Below are 12,915 nucleotides of genomic sequence, written 5' to 3'. Positions count from 1 at the left end.
AAACTAACTGCCTCAACGGAAAAAATAATAGAAGCAAATTTCTCTACAAAACTGACAGAAATAGCTTCGTTAAGACATTAACAGTTGATTGCTAATAACGTGGAAATAATATAAAATCAGAAAATTGAAACTACTAACTTATTTTGGTCTTTCATTAATATGAAAATGTATATTAATTCACTTGATGGCTCCCTGCCACAGAAATCTGTTTAGTTTTCATTTGACGTGGGAGCTGTAAACAAAGAGACCAGCAATACCACACAACATATGCACGGGTCAAGTGGAGGAGGACCCCCCCCCCCCCCCCCCACTATAGCTCAGCTTGCTCTGCGCATGTGCGAATCTGGTAGCTTTGGCGCGCCGGAAAAATTTTTCCTGGTAGCATCTGACTACCTGCTGTTACTGCTGATACGGCAAACAGCCACGCTTCAAGTAGCCAGAAGCAGGAGAACGCAATGCTCATATGCGAATTCAGCTTTGGCGCATGCGCACGAGCCCACTGGCAACTGCTCAAACAAACCTATGTATGCAGCGCGTTTGTATATACGTCATTTTGACGTCACTTCCGAGTGGTTCTGGACCACAATGAAGTGTGTGTTAGGCTTCCCGAAACGCACGTGTGTCGTGGGGAACCATAGGGTGTAAATGTCTATGGAACTAGCATTCAGATGAGTAAAACGAGAATTCTGTCTGCAGCTGAAGTAACTTGATTTTGGATGGCGCATTTTAGTTTATATAGTGCTTAGCGTATTTTTAGTGTTATTACTTCGATGGTGCAGACAGATCACCTTCAGAAGTAGCATGAAAATTTGTAATGTGTTTTACAGATATCTTAACAATTTGATACTAGGAACTGAAATTGGATTAAAGATGTAAAAAGCAATGGTATTCTGCTTATTCGCCACAGTACCATAGATCGTGTTCCACTTCATTTGCGTTTTTTCGGTAACAGGACAAGAAGTGACAGCCAACAGTATTTTTTTTGTTTTCTATTGCACTTACTCAATTGCCGAATCTCTGATCTAATTAATTACATTACAATGACACTGTAGATGTGGTTGTAGTGCCCTGAAAAAGCTATGCATTAGGAGCTATGAAACCGTTACGGTAATCAAGTATCACCACCTGCTTGTATAGTATTATTTTCAATTTTCCTTTATTTACTCTTCTGCTTCTGCATTCATAGCAATCTCATCAGAAAAGTAGAACTGTACACTATGCACAAAAAAGAAAAAAAATGATAGTACAAGTTCAATGCTCAAATTTTGGAAGAATAACAGAAGTGAAAGCCAAAATTTTTTTTTTAGGTTTGCTGTTCCATTGACTCTTTTAGTCGAATGTGTCCTAATTAATTACATTACAGTGACACTTTATAGGAAATTGTTTCATGCGGAAATATCTAGATGCACATAAGGGGTTGAGAACCTGCATAAATTGGGGGACATTAATTAGACTGTCATGTATAAATTTTATCTTCATATGAACATAGCACCAATAGATATACACTGACTGGCAGTTTATGTAGCAATTCTCTTGTAAATTTATGGCCATAAAATTGCATAAGTTGTCTCTACTATACCAGACTTTATAATACTGTGTCTTGATAGTTTTTAACATATAAAGTTCATCATATCAATATGGCATTTATGAGTATAATTATAACAAATGGTTCAAATGGCTCTGAGCACTATGGGACTTAACTTCTGAGGTCATCAGTCACCTAGAACTTAGAACTACTTAAACCTAACTAACCCAAGGACATCACACACATCTATGCCCGAGGCAGGATTTGAACCTGCGACCATAGCGGTCGCGCGGTTCCAGACTATAGCACCTAGAACCGCTTGGCCACCCTGGCCGGCGAGTATAATTATACATTTGTTGTATATACCTATGAAAAGTCACTGGTCCTGTTCCACATAAACGTCTTAACATCCTTAGCAACGACAATGTGCAGAAAGATATATAAAACAAGCTGAACACATGAAATATTCAACTTTCACTATTACCAAAAACTATAGATAAGCAGGCACCCATTAATTACATGAGGGATTTTGGTGTTTTTTATGTCATGAGATCTGTCTTGACCCCCTAATCTCATGTGAGATTTTTAGTGTAAATACGTCAGTATGCACTTCATTGTGTTGGATTTATTAAAAAACATAATTTGCTAATTATTTTTATTTAAAATTAGTTAAGGCTGGTATTTAAGACAGAACGTTGTCTAGAATCACAATGAGAAACTCGAACAATAAAATACTTAAAAAAAGGAAGTGCTAAAATTCATAAAAGAATATTTATTCTAATTCAGTCCATGGGGGCTCGTGTATGGTCTCAAGAGCGATGACTGGAACCAACATGTCCATGTGATTTTCAATAAAATCATCTGGTCCTTAAACCTCGCTCTGATTTAGCTACTGGAAACTGTTGTTCCTTTTACATGAAAGCTCTGTACCCCAATGTGTGACAATCCGTGAAAGTAGCTCAGTGCTGGTGCAGCTGGTACAATGTGGACCACATGCCGGTGCTCAGTATCTCTTTTGATGCATGAAAACTAGCTACTGCAAGTACTGCAGCATCTCTTTCCTAGATCCCCAGATACAGTTGGGCTATAGATGACGCAGGGCCTGCTGATGAAGGCATGCAAAGGATGAATCTTTAGGCAGTGGTGAATCAAGAATGGAGCTAATGGGCTGCGGCAGGCCTGGCCATCGGATTTCAGAACCTAAAATATTAATTAAAAACAATTCATTAATTTTAACACTAAATAAAAATGCATTTGTTTGCGTTAACACCCACTACAAAAATTAAGAAAAATATAAAAAGCACACATGAAATCATGATAGAAATAAAAGGTAAACTACCAAGGTACAACTACTACGGTAAAAACTATAAAATGAAAATAATATGTTATTAAATGTGAACAAATTGCCATGTACCTGCTCTCTCTAACATGCCTTGCATACTGTCCTTCAGCTGGCAGGTCTGGGAAGATGGAAATGTCGTTGTTCTACGTACTTAGCAACTACTTTATGTCTCTCAGTGCAGACTGCAGACTACATTTCAGCCAAAATTTCCTATGACTTTTTGAAATTATCATTTTCCAGACTAACGTTTATTGTTTTGTCACTGGAGTTAAGGTGTGTCCCAAAAGAATCATGGGGAAGAACAACACCCGTTAGGTCTCGGCTGAGTGGAGTCTGTGCCTCTCTACTCTCTTTAAAGTGCTTCTACGTGGGGCCTTAATCACATGAATATTGCGTCCAGATCGTATTTTTTGAGATGCTCTATGGCGTGTGCAGTCACTTTACGATATCATGGGTCCTTGTTGGGACCGTCATTGCTCAAAATGATAAGGATAGGCTTAACTTCACTATCTCTCTTCTTCATAAAATTGTAAAAATTCTCAAGGGTGAAAAGAATGTTCAAGTCTTGAAAGTGACTAGTTGCAGTTGACGATCAGTACTTGCCACTTATGATTGCTATGTAAGTTGGTCCACTGTATGAGACACGTTGTGACAATCCAATCTCACTGGACTTCACTTCACAAAGACCATACATCTGCGGACACTCGAAATCAATATGTGAGTTGAAGCAATCATGAAGTCGTGATCTGGCAGTGACACTTTGTGTTCAACTTGTATTAGCAAGGGCACCTGTTTCTTTGCTGCTGCGAGTCCTATGGGAACACAGGCCTTGTCAATCTGAGCTAAAGAGTGACAGACTGAGGGCCAAATATTGAGGCTAGCGTCTCGAGCTACCTAATGGGGGTCACACCAAATAACTAGTAGTGGTGTGCTTTATGATGGTCAGCTTCAGAACGGCTCAGCTTTACTGCCACAGTCATTACATGGCACTTAGCCTTGTGCATATCTGCCTGTCTAGGCAGTAGTCCAATATAAGTAGCACTTCGTGAGATATTACACCGCAGCACAGTTAGTTTAACAGTAAGCTCGGAATGTGTATTGACCGTGCATACTCTCTCAAATGACACCCTGTTTACAGTTTTACACTTCTATTCTGATATCTTAACACAAAGTTTTTACTTTATTCACTTTTAGGAGCTTTATCGTAAGACCCTCTCTTATTGATCCCATAGCATTCCTGCCACTATCCATCCCCCCTCTCCCTTGCGTTCTTTGCCCACTATCAGTCAATATTGAAACAACCTATGTTCTAGGGCAACGTACCGTTATCCAAGACGGCGGCGATGACGTCATCCAAGATGGCGGCCGTGAGGTCATCCAAGATGGTGGCCAGGACGTCATCCAATATGGCGGATTTTGGGGGGAAGTGTGAATTTTGGTGGGAAAGTGACACGCCCCCCTCGCCCAGAAAAATGGCGAGAAGTTCAAATTACAACAGGATAATCCGTCACATCAAGAAAAATGGCGGGAAAAATTGACTTGTCTTTATTATTTAACCAGTTTCAAGCATGTGTGTTCGCCATGAGCTCTAGAGCCCAACTGGCTTAGTTAATATCGTCGCCACCATAGAGCGCCACCATGACGTCATCCAAGAGGGCGGATTTTGTCGGGAAGTTTGGATTTTGGCGGGAAGAAGGTCAATTGGGCTACCTCCCACTAACCTAACCCCCCTCCCCCCGGGAAATGGCGCGAAGTTCAAATTCCAACATGATAATGGCGACTAAAATTGACTTGTCTTTATTATTTAACCAGTTTCAAGCATGTGTATTCACCATGAGGTCTGGAGTCCGACTGACTTAGTTCATATCGGTGCCACCAGAGGGCACTCTCCTGATATCACATCATGACGCAAGTACCGTTATTCAACATGGCTGCACCCGATGTATCCACCACAAGCTCCATAGCCCAACTGACTTCGTTCATATCGCCGGCGCCAGAGGATACGACCGTGATGTCGCGTGATGACACATGATCATCTGCTCTCTCTTGTGTGCGTGCATTATAACGGGACACGCGCCGAGCCGCCAGCCCGCGGGCGTCCGACCACTTACGTCACACTCCCTCGGCTGCCACCTCCATACACACTCTGGACATAGTTTTCTGTAAATATGCAAACACCCACATCGCGCATCTAACCTAATCATATGCTGGCCTTTTTTTAAACAATTAGAGGCAGCACCACCACCAAGTGTATTCGCCACTGAGTCCATAACCTAACTGACTTAGTTCATATTGATGCCACTAGAGGACGCTGTAGTGATGTACCGCAATCTACGATGGTGCCACCTAGCGTGTTCACCACGAGCTCTAGACCCCAACTGTCTTAGTACATTTCCTCGCCGTCAGAGGACGCCACAGTGACACCAGCTGATGACGGAAGTACAGTTATCCATGATGGCGGCAAACAGTGTGTTCTCCATGAGGTCTACAACGCTCTCCTCCGTTTCGTGACATAAACCAAGATCGTGAGGGAAAACAACTCAGCGGGCTCTGGGCTGCTGGGGGGAATAAAGAAGGAGTTCACTTTGTTTAGTTTCAAACATTTTCTTTAGCGATCGAATATATTTATCACACTGACGCAAAACACTCGCCATGTTATGCTTGGGGTCACAATACACAGTCTGCAGACATGCAAACAACTCCTAATTTTCCGAAATAACTTCAGTACAGACCTGCAAACTGCTCCTAAATAATACAGCACATTGATGTGTAGGCACACTAAGTACTCGTAAACTGTCCAAATAGCGCATATCACGGCCTACAGACCCGCTCCCTAAATAATGCAATCAACGCGTGCAAGCACAGTCCACTGCCACCTCCCCAGTAGAGTACACAGGAGGTAGCGATAAGTGACGCATCCCTCAGATGTCAGGAGACCAGAGTTGGTGTTCGACTGTGGATCCACCCCATGTTATGTCCTAATCGGTGTTGAGATGCAGATCCACAATATGCCGCGCACAGGATAAGGTTTGGAGGTGGATCTGTCATGCGCAATGTATGAAGAGTTGTTGGGATGCAGATCCACAATTTATCACATCTGGGTTAGCATTCAGGTGTTGACCTGCCACGGACTATATATACGGAGCTATGTTCGGAGACAGATCCACCACGTGCCACATCTGCGATAGGGTTATTGGGTGGACCAAGCACGCATTACGTCCGGGCACGTATTCTAAGTTCAAAGTTTTGTCCACCAGCGGATGGGATTGGGTCCTGAGAACCGCCCAGGAGGTGTGCAAATGGTCTCCAAATGTGGAGATGACTGGATACAGTCGAGTGCAGTGCTGTATTAGACATCCCGATCAATGCACTTGGGCTAGGTGGTGGCATCTGTGCTACATTTACAATCAATATTAGAACACAGAACGAGATGTTATGCCATGATCGCAGATACAGATCTGACCTCAAATCGATAGAATTGCGAAAACTGACCAGGGAGTAGGTATATATTGATGGAATATAGAGCTAATGTGGTGAAATTGAGGAAGTACTTTGCTATCTTCTGGTTCGCACCGAAAAATTTGTATATCAGACCCAGTATGCTGTAACAGGAGGAATCCAGGAAAACGTGGACACCGAAACGAAGGAGATAAGGGAGGCAGTCAATTTCTTTCCCATTGACGTTGCATTATACTGTATGTTTATTGAGGTTCCAGTGATTCTGGATCCATCAGTCACGTGACATAGCCTGAGTTCTGCTTATATACAGCTAAGTGTTCAGTATGTGTTTTAAAGCACTGTCTACTTGCGATCGTTAAGGGTAAAACTGTCAGTCATCAGAGGACTTCAATCTCCTGTGTGAAGAAACTTGACCCACTCCTCTAAAGGAGCTTTCATTTATGCGATGGCCCCTGTTACCAACTGTTCGTCTAAAATTGTGAGCCATATGTTTGTGACTATTACAGCGCCATCCCTCACAAAGCGAAAAAAGTGGTCCAACCAAAACATTCATATTTCTTTACATACTATACAAATATGTAATAAAAAAATGGGGGTTCATATTTTAAAAAACTCTGTTGATATCCGTTTGACCTATGACAGCGCCATCTAGCGAGCCAACCACAGCACCATCTGGTTTTCCCCTTCAAGCTAGACAAGTTTTGATGTTCGCATTTTTTTCGTTTGATGCTCATTTCGTGAGATATTTGGCCCGGTCACTGTCAATGGAACACCTTGTATTTAATAAAATCACGTCATAGACACTGCAGGAGTAGCAGTAGCAGTTTGAAATGAGATCCGGTGAGGAAGGGGCAATACCGCTAGGAATGCTTCAATGGCAGCATGCTACGCTATTCTGGGGACGTATTGTGAAATCTCTTTCTTCGCACTGGGGGCCGACCACAGCTATGTGTCATTGTGAATGCATCGACGTCTACGTGGCTTCTAATTCGTATGAGCTTTTATAGTTGGTAATTTTTCTGTGTTGGAGTGGGTACAGAATAACGAAGATAGCATGTTGGGGATCTGTAGTACTTGTATCTAGTTTGGATGAGCACCACATTGCGCGCATTTCCACTGAATGCTCAAAACTCGTTCCTGTTGCATTAACTCAGCTCGATTTGTTTCTACACGGGTTGCAGATGGTGTTGGATATGCCTTTCTCCGACTTAAATTGGAACTACCACTTGTGCAAAGCTGTAGAAATGGGTGCAACTAGAGGACGCGTAGGGTGTGATTAAAAGGAAGTTGTAATTTTAGTGTACCATACAGATTCGAGGAATGGGACTCGTTTAGAGATATGAGAGTGCATGAAATATGACTTATGGATGTGAGCATATGCAAGTAAGTGTCTGAATGAACGTAATTTCTAAATATATAGCGTAAGGCTAGAGATCTGAGAAGTTAGTGACTATTTTTCTTCTTAGGAACTCAATCAGCACATCATCTACTACTGCTGTCTGTCATCGCCTATATCTCAGCGGATGTATAGCAAAACGTTTGATATGGTCTCGAGACAGAATGCGTTGCAAAAACTAACAGATTATGTAGTTGCGTACGGTGTGATGGAGTCGCAAATACCGCTTGCATACTACGTTCAAAGTTCATTGAGTTTATCGCGAGGTTGCATCGTTGGCTCTTAATACACACATTTATAGGATCAAGGTCATGGTATCTGTCTGGAAAACATCACCTCATTCAGAGGTAATGTCGTACCTCGATTCGTAAAGCGGTTCTACATCTACATTTATACTCCGCAAGCCACCCAACGGTGCGTGGTGGAGGGCACTTTACGTGCCACTGTCATTACCTCCCTTTTCTGTTCCAGTCGCGTATGGTTCGCGGGAAGAACGACTGTCTGAAAGCCTCCGTGCGCGCTCGAATCTCTCTAATTTTACATTCGTGATCTCCTCGGGAGGTATAAGTAGGGGGAAGCAATATATTCGATACCTCATCCAGAAACGCACCCTCTCGAAACCTGGACAGCAAGCTACACCGCGATGCAGAGCGCCTCTCTTGCAGAGTCTGCCACTTGAGTTTGCTAAACATCTCCGTAACGCTATCACGGTTACCAAATAACCCTGTGACGAAACGGGCCGCTCTTCTTTGGATCTTCTCTATCTCCTCCGTCAACCCGATCTGGTACGGATCCCACACTGTTGAGCAATACTCAAGTATAGGTTGAACGAGTGTTTTGTAAGCCACCTCCTTTGTTGATGGACTACATTTTCTAAGGACTCTCCCAATGAATCTCAACCTTGTACTCGCCTTACCAACAATTAATTTTATATGATCATTCCACTTCAAATCGTTCCGCACGCATACTGCCAGATGTTTTACAGAAGTAACTGCTACCAGTGTTAGTTCCGCTATCAAATAATCATACAATAAAGGATGCTTCTTTCTATGTATTCGCAATACATTACATTTGTCTATGTTAAGGGTCGGTTGCCACTCCCTGCACCAAGTGCCTATCTGTTGCAGATCTTCCTGCATTTCGCTACAATTTTCTAATGCTGCAAATTCTCTGTATACTACAACATCATCCGCGAAAAGCCGCATGGAACTTTCGACACTATCTACAAGGTCATTTATATATATTGTGAAAAGCAATGGTCCCATAACACTCCCCTGTGGCACGCCAGAGGTTACTTTAACGTCTGTAGACGTCTCTCCATTGATAACAACATGCTGTGTTCTGTTTGCTAAAAACTCTTCAATGCAGCCATATAGCTGGTCTGATATTCCGTAGGCTCTTACTTTGTTTATCAGGCGACAGTGTGGAACTGTATCGAACGCCTTCCGGAAGTCAAGGAAAATAGCATCTACCTGGGAGCCTGTATCTAATATTTTCTGGGTCTCATGAACAAATAAAGTGAGTTGGGTCTCACACGATCGCTGTTTCCGGAATCCATGTTGATTCCTACAGAGTAGATTCTGGGTTTCCAAAAACGACATGATACTCGAGCAAAAAACATGTTCTAAAATTCTACAACAGATCGACGTCAGAGATATAGGTCTATAGTTTTGCGCATCTGCTCGACGACCCTTCTTGAAGACTGGGACTACCTGTGCTCTTTTCCAATCATTTGGAACCTTCCGTTCCTCTAGAGACTTGCGGTACACGGCTGTCAGAAGGGGGACAAGTTCTTTCGCGTACTCTGTGTAGAAACGAATTGGTATCCTGTCAGGTCCAGTGGACTTTCCTCTGTTGAGTGATTCCAGTTGCTTTTCTATTCCTTAGCACTTATTTCGATGTCAGCCATTTTTTCGTTTGTGCGAGGATTTGGAGAAGGAACTGCAGTGTGGTCTTCCTCTGTGAAACAGCTTTGGAAAAAGGTGTTTAGTATTTCAGCTTTACGCGTGTCATCCTCTGTTTCAATGTCATCATCATCCCGATCCCGGAGTGTCTGGATATGCTGTTTCGAGCCACTTACTGATTTAACGTAAGACCAGAACTTCCTAGGATTTTCTGTTAAGTCGGTACATAAAATTTTACTTTCGAATTCACAGAACGCTTCACGCATAGCCCTCCTTACGCTAACTTTGACATCGTTTAGGTTCTGTTTGTCTGAGAGGTTTTGGCTGCGTTTAAACTTGGAGTGAAGCTCTCTTTGCTTTCGCAGTAGCTTCCTAACTTTGTTGTTGAACCACGGCAGCTTTTTCCCGTCCCTCACAGTTTTACTCGGCACGTACCTGTCTAAAACGCATTTTACAATTGCCTTAAACTTTTTCCATAAATACTCAACATTGTCAGTGTCGGAACAGAAATTTTCGTTTTGATCTGTTAGGTAGTCTGAAATCTGCCTTCTATTACACTTGCTAAACAGATAAACCTTCCTCCCTTTTTTTATATTCCTATTAACTTCCATATTCAGGGATGCTGCAACGGCCTTATGATCACTGATTCCCTGTTCTGCTCTTACAGAGTCGAAAAGTTCGGGTCTGTTTGTTATCAGCAGGTCCAAGATGTTATCTCCACGAGTCGGCTCTCTGTTTAATTGCTCGAGGTAATTTTCGGATAGTGCACTCAGTATAATGTTACTCGATGCTCTGTCCCTACCACCTGTCCTAAACATCTGATTGTCCCAGTCTATATCTGGTGAATTGAAATCTCCACCTAAGACTATAATATGCTGAGAAAATTTATGTGCAATGTATTCCAAATTTTCTCTCAGTTGTTCTGCAACTAATGCTGCTGAGTCGGGAGGTAAGTAAAAGGAGCCAATTATTAACCTAGCTCGGTTGTTGAGTGTAACCTCCACCCATAATATTTCACAGGAACTATCCACTTCTACTACACTACAGGATAAACTACTACTAACAGCGACAAACATGCCACCACCGGTTGCATGCAATCTATCCTTTCTAAACACCGTCTGTGCCTTTGTAAAAATTTCGACTGAATTTATCTCTGGCTTCAGCCAGCTTTCTGTACCTATAACGATTTCAGCTTCGGTGCTTTCTATCAGCGCTTGAAGTTCCGGTACTTTACCGATGCAGCTTCGACAGTTTACAATTACAATACCGATTGCTGCTTGGTCCCCACATGTCCTGACTCTGCCCCGCACCCTTTGAGGCTGTTGCCCTTTCTGTACTTGCCCGAGGCCATCTAACCTAAAAAACCGCCCAGTCCACGCCACGCAACCCCTGCTACCCGTGTAGCCGCTTGCTGCGTGTAGTGGACTCCTGACCTATCCAATGGAACCCGAAACCCGACCACGCTATGGCGCAAGTATAGGTTTTAACTTGGATACTTGGGTGCACCTGTAGAACGAAGAGCGCTTGTGAGGGTATCGTGCAGTAGTTCTTGGGATCGGGATTTTTTGTTTAACATGTGCTCGATTACATCTATGACACGGTGGTATGTCTGCCAGGAAGAACGTAAGAGAGATGCACATGCATCGTTGATTTTCGGTCAGTATTATTTGTTGTCATATGCATCCAGTTATTGAGCAGGTAATATTATACTTAGTCCTGAGTGTGTGATATGTTCGCATTTGAGCGTTATCTGTTTGTGTAAAGGAAATGTCTATGTGCTGTTGTAGGGAGGCTATGGATTTGACTTGGGGTACTGTGTTGGCGAAGGTGCGGCGACGCGTTTCCTTCCGTCCCTTTACGACGTAGCTGCACCTAACCTGTGGACATTGTCTCAGCAGATCATGAGTAGGGAAGCCGTGCGAAACCTACTGTACTTCGACGTGAACCAGATTGCAATTAAAATCACTAAATCTACGTTTCGGGAGAAAGTTTTCACACGAAATGAAAGGTTGGAAATTTTTTCGCTAATTAATATATTCTGAAACTTAGGTGAACAAGTATCACTGCCAAGCCCGTGCTAGTCTTAACGCTGTCACTCACTATGCCTTTCACTCACATTAGCAAGTTTATGGTGTTGCATATCCCAAAAACGTTATAGCTACAAAAATACAGATTGTTTTTGATTGAGAATGCTCGCCAAATATTAAGTCTGTCGGTACCTAATGCAGTCACAGTTTTTAGCCACGGACCTGCTCAACATGCCACGCGGAATTTATGTCTTTTCTCGTCACAAAATTCACTTAAAATTCCGAAATTTCTACACACCCATCGGAATAATTATGCCGTCACTTTACAACACTTTTGATGTATGAAACAATGCTAGATCCGGCAACTTATAATTACCATCGGAACTATTACTACACACGTCCGAACTGTTTCATGGCTAGGCTCCGACTCTTTTCTAGAATGCTCTAAGCCTTCTCTACCAGCAGAGAAAGGCGCGAGAAGAATATTGCTTTACCATTGGTCAGTTTACTCAACAGCCAATAGCAAAACAACATTCTCCCGCGACAGTCCGCGCTTTTCATCAATAACCAATCGCAAAATAGTAAACCTAACGACTGCACTTTTTACTGACGTAATTATCTAATATGCTGAAGTTTTGTTTATGTGTAAAGTTTTTTACTATTGTTATTTATACCTGAATTAACTTTCCCTTTACCATAAACTTACTTTAGAAATCTATTCTACAAAAATCCCCTTTGTCCACATCCATACTTCTTCGAAATGTTCCCGCACTAAATCCCACTACATAACTCGTTAAACAGTTATTTTCATATTAAGCTTAAACCACACTCACGCATCGTTCATACTGCTAAAACACATTTATAACATTTTACCTACACAAAAAGACATAATAACACTTTATGAAAATACTAGAACAGTTTATGAAAAGCATTCTATTACTTTTGTGCACTCTAGCAGGCACAATCGAAACTAAATCACAGTCACCCTATCCAATACTGTCCTCTATCGGCTGATACATGAACTATGTGCGCGTCCAGTCTCGCATCACCATCTGTCCCTATCGAGCTCTGAGACACATCTTCCACTTAACCGCCTCCAAGGCAGGATCGGTATATGGCGCTATGCCTCAAAGGGAGGAGTATGTCTAGTGGTATGGGATGTACAGGTATTTCCCGAGCCACTGCCGAGAGCAGGGTGTTTTAATTGTAAGTATAATGATAGAAGATATATGTAAGGGAATTTCTAGGATGTGTTTGTGTAC

This window comes from Schistocerca piceifrons, chromosome X, assembly GCF_021461385.2.
Source record: "Schistocerca piceifrons isolate TAMUIC-IGC-003096 chromosome X, iqSchPice1.1, whole genome shotgun sequence".
NCBI classification, from domain to species: domain Eukaryota; kingdom Metazoa; phylum Arthropoda; class Insecta; order Orthoptera; family Acrididae; genus Schistocerca; species Schistocerca piceifrons.
Note: the sequence above shows the minus strand (reverse complement) of the source record.